This window comes from Python bivittatus, unplaced genomic scaffold (assembly GCF_059951505.1).
Source record: "Python bivittatus isolate LINGU-HERP-01145 unplaced genomic scaffold, Pbiv_v1 ctg000350_np1212, whole genome shotgun sequence".
NCBI classification, from domain to species: domain Eukaryota; kingdom Metazoa; phylum Chordata; class Lepidosauria; order Squamata; family Pythonidae; genus Python; species Python bivittatus.
In genome coordinates this window covers 22,752,193-22,763,570 of record NW_028277074.1, presented here as the reverse complement: position 1 = coordinate 22,763,570, position 11,378 = coordinate 22,752,193, and positions in this window count along the sequence as shown.

Sequence of the window (11,378 nt, the reverse complement as noted above, 5' to 3'; positions counted from 1 at the left end):
GTATAGGAACATCTGCACAGTGTATGGGCTAGCCCCCCCCCCCCCACCAAGTCCAGATAGGAGATTCCACAGAAGGTCACGGAGAATAACAGAGCTAAGATCCTGTGGGACTTCCAGATCCAGATGGACAGGCAGGTACTGGCCAATCAACCAGACATCATGGTAGTAGACAAGGACCAGAAGACAGCAGTGGTGATAGATGTAGCAGTGCCAAGTGACAGCAACATCAGGAAGAAGGAGCATGAGAAGCTGGAGAAGTACCAGGGCCTGAAGGAGGAACTAGAGAGGATGTGGAAAGTAAAGGCCAAAGTGGTCGCAGTGGTGGTAGGAGCACTCAGGGCTGCGACTCCTAAGCTGGGAGAGTGGCTCCAACAAATCCCAGGAACAGCATCAGAGCTCTCTGTCCAGAAGACTGCAGTGCTAAGAACAGCTAAGATACTGCACAGAACCTTCAAACTCCCAGGCCTCTGGTAGAGGACCCGAGATTGAGGAAGACACATACCACCCATAGGGGCAAGAGGGGAATTTTTTTTTAATACACATATATACATATATACACATACACATACACACACACACTTACACACACACACATCCACTTCTGTTTTGTTTATTTTTTTCCATGAAATCTACACCATTGTAGTTTTTCAGTGAGCAATCCTTTAATTGGATTCATACATTCATATTGTATTTATATACAATATTATATAGTAATAATCCTTATACGTGTTCAGTGAATGCCCAAGAATATTGTGATATATGGAAGGGCTATGATTTGTGCTTTACAGTAAAATCTTTTAAAATGTATGAGATAACTGTAGAAAAAGGACTTTATCTTACTAACAGACAAAAGACAACACAGAATTCATTTAACATGCTCTCTCTAAAACCACAGCATTTGAAACATGAAAATCAACATTGTTCAAATTACCGTATTTATCAGCGTATAACACGTACTTTTTCCCCTAAAATTTGGGGCTGAAATCCTAGCTGCGCGTTATACGCCAATATGCCCTGCAGCTTTTCACCTCAAGCAGCAGGGCTGGGAGAGCAAAGCGCAGGCAGCCAGGAGAGCATTTCTTTTTTGGCAGCCATTGCAATCCAGTGCTGCTACTCCAGATGGCCACAGGGGGAGGTGCAGGGCCTGCGGTGCGCTGCGCAATGCCCCCCTGGCTGCCCAAGAGCTGCGCCTGACCCCTCACCCCAGGACTGGCAAGAGACGCAGCCTCTCTTCCGGCTCCCCACAGACTCGCCCACTCCTCCCTCCTTCCCTTCCAGAGAAACTTTGGCGCAGAGGGGTGGCCCCCTCCCTTGAGGGCTAAACGTGTGGTTGGGAGAGTCCAGGGTGTGGTTGGGAGAATCCAGGGACCGTGTCAGAGCAAGAGCAAAGCGCAAAGAGTAGATCTACAGGGCTCCTTAGTTTGCTAAAACAGGGTGGGCAGGGAGCTGTGGCCTCTGACTTTGCAAACCAGCTGCTGTCCTGTTAAGCGCCATTGTGCGTACGTGTGCACGCGCGCATCTCTCCCTGAGAGCAGAGGGTGTATGTGTGTGTCTGTCTTGCTGAGAGCACAGGAAAGCCAGACACTCCAGGACAGAGTGGGGCACCTCCTGCCGCACCGAGCCTTCGATTTTGCCTGGGCTGAGGGACTGCGCAGTCTGGAGAGGTGAGGGGATTGGCCTGCAGGGCTCCCCGTTTTGCTAAAACCGGGCGGGCAGGGAGCTGCGCGCCACCCATTCCCCTGGTCTGTGACTTTGCAAACTAGCTGCTGTCCCGAGCATGCTGCACCTGGAGGAGGAAGAGTTAAGCACCTCTGTGTGTGTGTGTGTGTGTGCGTGTCGATTTGTGTGTTTTTATTCCTGCCCTGCCACTCAGTGATTTTGAGAGACTTGCAGAGGGCTGAGGAAACATGGGCTTTGAACATGAAAGCAAGGAGCTCCCGGGCAGAGCGGGGCACCTCCCACAGCACCAGCTTCTGACCATATGGATCTGCTCTTTGTGCTTTGCTCTGACACAGTGAGTGCTGGAGAACTAGGGTCCCTGGACTCTCCCTGGTCCCAACGGCTTGGTGCAGCCTTCAGAGGTGGTTATAGCCTTCGGAGGAGGGCTGATCCCCTCACCAACTGCACAGTCCCTCAGCCAGGGGCAAAATCAGAGGCTTGGTAAGGCGGGAGGTGACCCGTTCTGCCCCGGGACCGTTTGGCTTTCCTGTCCAAAGCCCATGACATACACACACACACACCCCTCTCTGCTCTCAGTGAGACAGACACACACACACACACAACCCTCTGCTCTCCGCGAGACACACACACACACACCTCTGCTCTCAGCAAGACACACAGGCACACACCAGCGCTTAACTCTTCCTCCTCCAGGTTTAGTGCGCTCAGGAGAGTGGCTGGTTTGCAAAGTCAGAGACTCAGGGAATGGGTGGCACATGGCAAACTGAGAAGCCCTGTGGATCTGCTCTTTGTGCTTTGATCTGACTCTCCGTGCTCCCCTGAGCCCTCGGGGAGGGGGCTGCCCACACCAAAGTTTCTCCCAACAGGAAGGAGAGAGGAGCGGGCAAGGCCATGGGGAGCCAGAAGAGAGACTGCATCTTCCATGCTGTCCAAGAGGGGTCAGGCACAGGTCTCAGCAGGTGGCCAAGGGGGTGTTAAGCAGTGTGCTGCGAGCCCCGCGCCTCCCCCTGCAGCCATCTGGAGTGTCAGTGCTGGGTTGCAGCAGCTGCCAAAAAAGAAATGCTCTCCTGGCTGTCGGCACAGGTGATGTTACTAAAGACTGCAAACAGAGGAGGCATACCCTAATAATAAATTACTGTACCCCCCAATCCACTCGGACCACCAAGGATTTTTAGCCCCTACTGGTCCACCAGAGATCTTACCTGCCTGCCTGCTGCAGACAGGTAAGCAGGAAGGGAGGGAATAATTACCAGTATGGTAATAAACAGATTACCATTACCACACATTACACACAACTAACGAACACTAATGGTACACACACACTACACGCAGCCAGCCTACAACATACAAAAGAGGTGCTTTTTCTTTCATATTTACCTTATAAGTGGTATAAATATTAATAAACAAAAAGTTCAGAGTTCCCTTTATTTTCCTTCCAAGTCATTTATTTTAAATTTAAGTTTTTTTACTCAAACGTCCTTAAAATTAAGGTGCGTGTTATACGCCTGTGCGTGTTATATGCCAATAAATACAGTATATCCTCACTTTCATTTCCCTGATTTTTTCCTTCAAGTTTCAGCTGATAGAATTTCATTATCAATAAATGAAATAGATAAAAATCTGTCTAGCAAGTTTTTATATTATAATTTATAGTGCTTTTTCAGACATATGTCCTTCCCACAATTTTTTTTCAACGGTAAAAATGGCCTTTAGTTAGCAATCTTTTAATAAAATTTGCTTCTTATGTTAGTTTTTCAATCCATAAAAAATAGGGGGTTGGGGAATAAGTCTGGGTTGTGTTATGTGAAGGAACTCCAAATGGTATAATTTCCATGATAGAAAGCATGGAATTAAGATTTTGGAACAAATCTGCCATATACCCACACACACAGGGAATTTGAATATTATTGAATATTCAATAATTGAATAAATATAGCAAATTCCTAGGAATCTACTAGGAATTTGAATATTACCATTTTTACTAGGGATATGGAGATAAAAGCCAGAGATGTTCCTTCAGTACAAAATTACAAAATGAGAAAGATAGTAACATCCCACTTTTTGGAAACCATATCATCTTTATAAAATTACTACAAAAACAAGTAAATGATACTTGCATTGTACCATTTCCTAACTTTGCACTTCTGAAGATATAGATTGAAGTGTTTGGGGCTGCTATATCTTCTTCAGAAATTAGGTCATTTTTCAGACTTTTTTCAGAATAAGAGAAAGATAACATTCTGATTTTTACCATTAGAAATCTTTGATGAATGCACAAAAGGTTTATAAATGTTCAGCACAGAACTGGGAGGGTGTCCAAGAACTTAAGCGACAGCAAGGCACTTTCAACTTTAAGGAAGCCTGGTGAAAAAGGTGTTTCTATCTTCACATACATTGGCAATGGTTTGTAGTGCCAGACAGGTCATGATACATTAAGTTAACACCATGACTACAACTATGGATTTTGTGGTATATTTGAAATGTATTTAAGATAATACTGTAACTAGAACCAAATCACATAATCTGTTCTTATTTGGCTTCAAAGTTGCTTGAGGAAAATATATCAGAAAGAATGTTTTTGACACTGACTAGTGGACCAACAGACTGCACAATTTGAGTCCCATGAGGTCTCACTACAAGGGACTATCTCTTCTTGCCTAAGATGCTGTAGGTCCCACCACTAGACCATAGAGTATCAAATGAGTCTGTGCTCAGAATCAAAGCTTCAAAAGAGATATCCTTTTTACCTGAGATGGAGCTTGAGTTGCATACAGTACTGTATAGGTTTTCTACCCAATATATAGTATAACGGTTTGGTTCAACTCTAGCAATTGTTGGAACAAGCTGTCTGCCTTGGAGCTATCCATGGTCCTGCAAATAATGTCTTGCCACACTAATAGCTGCTTCTTTTGGCAGCCCTTCCCCACGCTCCCTATTGCAGCCTTCTCTAACCAAGCGACTTTGAGCTAATCAGAATAGCCCAGGCTGGCTGGGAATTCTGGCAACTGTTATCCTAATGCGTTCAGATGTATCAGGCTGGGGATAACTGCTTATAGTTACCCAGGTGCTTTTTTCCTACTGCTTTCTATCTTCTATCCATGTCTGCTCCCAGAAGATTTTATTCTGCCCGCACAAGCCTCAAGCCACCAAGAGAATCTAGGAACAAGCAACTGGGGACAACTCTCTACTGTAAGCATGGTTGGAGTATGAATAGTGTATTATCATGTGATCAAAAACTGGTAGATCTATCTTTTCAGACAGTTTTATTTGTCTTTGTCAAGGAACACTAAGGTCAATTCATAATCTGAACTTCCACAAGCCATTTGCTAAGGTAATATTGCAGAAGACATGCAGGTTTCTAAGGGTGATTTTGAGTTAATAGAAATGCAGATACTACAATAATTGTGTGCATAATCACTTAAAACTTTGAACCTAAAGGGCTACTAAAGCAGCACTAAAATATAATTTTAAAATAGCAGAACAGTAAAAAAAAAAAAAAAGTCATCTTGTAAAACCAAATAACAAAAATAGAAAATCAGAAACCAACATCATAAAATGATAGGGCAGGATTAAAAGAGTGGGAAAAAAAGGTGTTTTGACAATATGCCAACTTGCTAATAAATAAATGGCCAATTTGGTCTGGGAAGAGGATTCCATAAATATGCCACAAATGAAAAGGCTCCATTTTGCATTGATCTCTAGCAGAACTTGTAACAGGATAAGCTGCTAGGTCTTTGCCTAGATCACAGTGGATGGGCATTGCTATATGGCAAATCCCACACTGCTTAAAGGAGTTAAATATAATGCTCTGCACTTGTGCTTGGAAACACACTGGAAACCAGTGAAGATCAATGGAAATCAGAATAACATGCTTAGGATCATATAGGCTTCACTCAAAGTGCCATTCCCATTATTTCGTACCAGGTAGTCTTTCCAAACATTTTCCAGAGAATGGTTCACCATGGCTGCAGCAGTGCCATGTGGATGGCATGTGTGACATCATAACAGCTCACGAGATATGAAAAGCTTGAGAATATTTAATGCATATTATATCAACTGGCCCAAATTCGTGTCCTCCAAAGATGCTTCAATCTTGTAATCCCCAACTAGTAGGGGAAAACAAAAGAACTACACTGATATTAAAAATTTCTTCTCCTCCATCTCCATCATTTTAAAATGGCAATATATTTGTTTTTACTTTGTTATTTTTGTCATCCTCTGATTGTCAAGAAGTTTTGCTCCCAAATTCCAAGTCCATTCCAGAGACATTTCTTTAGAATAAAGCATCTCCGAGCTACATCTTTTTCATGGGACAATACAATAGTATTTTCTAATAAAATCACATATAGAAAATCTTTTATTATACAATTCCAGGTATTCTTCTTTAGAAATAAGTTCCTTTTAATTTAGTGGGATTTATTCCCAGAAAAGTAGGTAGAGGTCTGCAGCCTTAAGTATGATATAGTTACATATTGTATTAATATGGGAACAAGAGAAGTTTTACTAAATTAGTTTTATTGACTAATAACATATCCAGGGGAAAGAATGGACAAACAGCCTGCTGTAATTCTCTTTCTCTCTTCTCTCTCTCTCTCTCCGCTGTCTATAGGAGTGAAGCACATGTAGAACACATAGGTTTGGGGAAGCTGATATAATAATACATTAATAATGCATGTCATCTTGATTTAGCACCCAAGCACCTCAGCCATGAAGCTAATTAGATTTTTGAAGTCCTATCTCCTGGTATTTATCATGAGAACAGATTATAAACTGGGAAGTCATACATGTACAAAAGGTGCATTTTTGTCACATTTTCTCAATTAGATTTTAGATCTGCTCCCTTTTTAGTTAATATCTTCATGTTGCTAGGTTCACCCATACTAAAATCATATTATGAGTTACAACAGAAGTTTAATGCACTTCAATATAGGTACATGTGCACACACGTACACACACAAAAACATATTTGATATTAGATATTATCAAAACATATTTGATATTGATATTAGATTGATATTAGTTAATATCTTCATGTTGCTAGGTTCACCCATACTAAAATCATATTATGAGTTACAACAGAAGTTTAATGCACTTCAATATAGGTACATGTGCACACACGTACACACACAAAAACATATTTACTAGGTACCCTGGAAAGAATAAGTATAACAGGCAGACATTATTAGAAAATAATTCAATATAATTTTGATTTTTTTCCCAAATACCCTACTTACACCTTTCTATTATTCTACTTTATGACCACTAAAATAGGTATCACTTCTATTTACACTAAAATCCATTCACACAAATCCTTTGCATGTATATCTACAGAAGGGCATACATACTAAATTTGTGCAGAACAAACAAGAATCCATGCACGCTATCCATATCTTGGGTATCCTGAGGGTTTTGTTACTATACACCATGAGCATTTTCACAAGTAAAGATTCATATTTCAGGATTGCTTTACAAAAGGCAGCAATGCTTACAGCTGAATGAGAATGCAAATAGGGCTCAGGATACAGCAGATTTTTTAAGAAGTGAGGTCATGAATCCATTTAGATGCAAATATAAATGGATAAAGATAGTAGCTGCAAACAAGAAAGGAATGAACAAGTACCTTTTGAATCCTTCCATCAATATCCAGATAAATACACTTGGGTTGGTATGCTGATGAGTTGGATCCCATCTTCCTAAGGTTTGCTACAGAGAGAGTTTGGCTGTAATTCGTTGGATTAACTTTACAGCAGAAATAAGGTCCAGCCAACTGAAACTGAACCACTATTACTAGATGCATAAGTCTCTTCACTGTTTCCCACTCGGCAGTCTCAAACTACAAACCTCCTTCTCGGATATGCAGGCATTTCCCATCGCCTTTCTACTCCTCCTTTCATGTTTTTTCATTCTTGTGACTCTAGCAGCCAAGAACAGGAGAGAGCCAAGCTCCAGATCCTGTCTCCAAGTGCCCTCTTGATTCCCATAGCAACTCTTGATGGCTTCAGAGCAAGGAGCCTTTCTGCAATCAGTGTGCAACGGCTGTACTGAAAAGTAGGGTCTGATTAGCTGCTTTGACACAAAGTAGCACTTAGCACTAGGCAAATGCTCTGCATTTATTCCACAGCTGGTGTTAAGGATTTTTATTGTAGGGTTTCAGAATCCATTCTTTTAGCAGTCTGTCTGCACATAAGGAAAAAAAAAAAAGTATGACAATCAGTCATTGAACTGATTTCTAAGGGCGCAGTACAGCAGCACCTGGAATTACTTAAGTTAAAATGGAGTCTTTTATGCACATTTCTGCTTTAATGGCCCAGAAAGGGGGGGGGGGGAGGAAGGAATTTTTGCCTATTTTTATAACCCCGAGTTCTAAAAACATTATGTTTAGTGGAAATAAATGACATGTGGAGGTGATAGATAAATATATAGATGGACCTGATAAATTACATTTAGAATGGGAAATTAAATTAAACATTGTATTTTCAGTGAATAGATTTTAAGTGCCATCTACTGAATTATAGTGGAATATAAAATGTTCAGCTGCAGGGCAATCTATGGGATAATTTTCCTAACTTCTAGTGAAACAGAATACTCCCATGGGGCTGACATTAAAGAAATAGTACATTAATTTATTTCCAGAATTCAATTTGGTAGGGAGTGGTAGTGGACCAATCTATGATGACCAAATGACTTCAGGATGCATTGAGACTACAGGTCTCAGCCAGCACATTATAGTCCCAACATGTCTGGAAAGCCCCAAGTTTGATAAGGCTGAAATAGAGAACTCTCACCTAGTTTTCAGTAACAGTGGCCTGTTATCGCTGAATAATTAGAGTTGTTGCACATAATTTGTACAGTAATTTTTTATGGGATGAATAAGTTGATTATGAAGTGAATAAATGATGCTCCTGGGCTGGAAACAACAGTAACTGAGAAAACAATTTCAATGTTGCTATTCTCATTTTTCTTCTGCCTTAAATCATTCTATGGGTTGTAACAAATTCAGTGGAATACATAATTCAAAACAATGGCACACTGTCCCTAGTCATCTTTGTTTTTTTCTTTAAATTAATCTGAATCCATCCCTCATGTCATCAGGGTAGCCATAGTTAAGCAAAATATAACAACCAGCACAACAGTTGCCATAAAGAAGCTTAAACATTTCTGTTAATCTAAGCAAATCGAAGCAGAACCCTGATGGGTGAACAAAAATGGATAATTGTAATTCAGATCACTGAAATTTAGCAACATCTGAAGTGCCCTCCCTGGCTTCTCATGTAAGGCTTTATCTGCACACCTATACAGTGGAAATAAGCATCACTGAATTTATGGGACTTACTGATGAGATTAGAATTGCACAGTAAATCAGGATTTATTTATTCCTTTTCAAGTCAGAACAGAATAATCCATTTTTTCCCATCAAACAAAACCAAATTTTGTTCCAGTAGCAGATTGACTGCTATTGAAATTTTTAAGCTTCATATGGAAGAAACAGAGAACATGGTGATGATGATGATGATGATGATGATGATGAAGAAGAAGAAGAAGAAGAAGAAGAAGAAGAAGAAGAAGAAGAAGAAGAAGAAGAAGAAGAAGAAGAAGATTCATTCTCTGAGGTGAGACCAAAATCTATAATTAACAAGTACATAAATACAACAAGTATATAAATACAAACTTCATTACGCTGATTTTTTTCAGAAGTTCTGGATCTTTCCTATGCTGGCTGGATTGAACTCTTGAGACCTGTTGCTCCTGACATCTGGAAGGCAATGGGGTTGGGAAGGTCTAACTTGTAAGACAACAGTGTGATACCAGTGCTCCTTGAGCACCTATCTGGGGATAAAGACAGGAATAAAGAAAGAATGTTATGTAAACAGTTAATATAAGTGGGGTTACATTATAATTCTAATGTTCACTGTAGACTTGATCATAATCCCTAACTTTACAGAAAATGTATCTTTGCAAAAAATTCTAATCTCCATGCTAACTGTGTAGGCTATTCTCATACAATTTTCCCCAAACACAGATTTGTAGCTCGCCCTTACTTTTTAGTATACAGCTCACTTGATTTTTGAGTTAATCCTGTTCTGACTGGAAACAACCCACTAATCTAAAACAACAAAACAAAACAAAACTCACAAACAGCCTTGATATATCACATTATTTTCCCCACCTAATATAAGGCTTTCTTTTCAGCGTAGACCGATCCTTATCTTACTATTTTCTCCTTGAGCCTTTGGCTCTTTTTGCAATCTTCAATATATTTTCCTTCACATTTTCTATGTCAGTTAGAAAATTCATTAAGAAGCTATTGCACACTTCTAGATGATGATTTATTGCATTTTTGCTCTTTAAAGTGCTATGCCTTTGAAGTGTTTGAAGGCAACTGGGCCATTTGGCAGAGCAAATTAAATGCTTAAGCTCACTGGGTTACTCAAGTTTGTACAAAGGCCACAAGCTTCAGGAACAAGTAAACAGCAAAAGGAATGGAAATGCAAACATACCCACCACTTCAGAAAGATGAAAGAAGGAACATGGATTATTTGAGCATATGATTCCAGGAAACTCAAATGTGCCAAAGCATAGAACCACCTTCTGACTCAAGTACACAACAATTTGTTTATAAAACAAATCAATTTCTTTTGCCTAAATGGTATGCTTGTCTCTAACTTAGATTTCTCTTGTTCCTCACAATCTTTCTCTTCCCAATTTCCTTTTCTCTTTATACTTCTTTCTCCAGTATTTCTTTGGCTAGTCTACTCTGCTTCAGTGTTCAGCACTTCTCCAGTTTTGCCTCACTTCATATTTTGGTTCTTTTTCCTGGCTCCTGCTGTTTCCATTCAACTCAAACACTATAACCAGTTTCATCTACACACACACACACAAGCATACAGGGATGGGGATCTCTCACACACTTGTTTAATCTTTCTATTAAAAAAATAAAAGCACTTGAATCCTCTTGATTTAAGAACATCTAAGGAGATGAAGATCACCGTCTTTTGGATGAAAGTATTCTAACTTGAAAAGACACCGCTTATCAGCTCTAATTTTCTGAGTTCTTTCCTTAGAAAAGTTTTTAAATGTGATCTCTGTCTGATCAATAACACCATCTGGTGGTGATCATGACTACTGCAGGAGCAATTGTCTTCCATGTTTCCTAGTGGTACTACCATATTTGCAGGGAGGGGCAATTCTTGTAATAATTCTGCCTGTCAGCTTCCATCAAGGAACTTCCTATGTGTATTATTTTTTTCTTTTCAGCCATGCCTTCCTGTTGGTTGTTCATATATTCACCCAGAAATCCAAACAAATCTTTTGTACTAATTTTGCTGATGAGAAGTTGGGAGTAGAGCAGTTTACCTTCTCATAAGCAGCATTCCTATGGGAGAGAGGAGGACAGATTACAGATGCTGAACTGACATTAAAGGTGGAGTCTTAAATTACAGAGGAACTCTGGGGAGCAGAACTCTGGAAACGAACTTGGCAAAACTTGATGGATATGTGTAATGGCTGACAATTAAGATGGGCCTAGATTGTTCTGTTTTTTGATTTGTGGTTTTAGTAAAGAACAATGTGGGCTGGCAAACATGAGTTGGATTGGGCAATGTTTACACTGCTGAAGGCTTGTTAGTTGGAGAGTGGTTCAAAGTCCACAAGTGGAGGACAAGCTCAGAAGAGACTGCTGAAGACAAAGAGGTGGATGT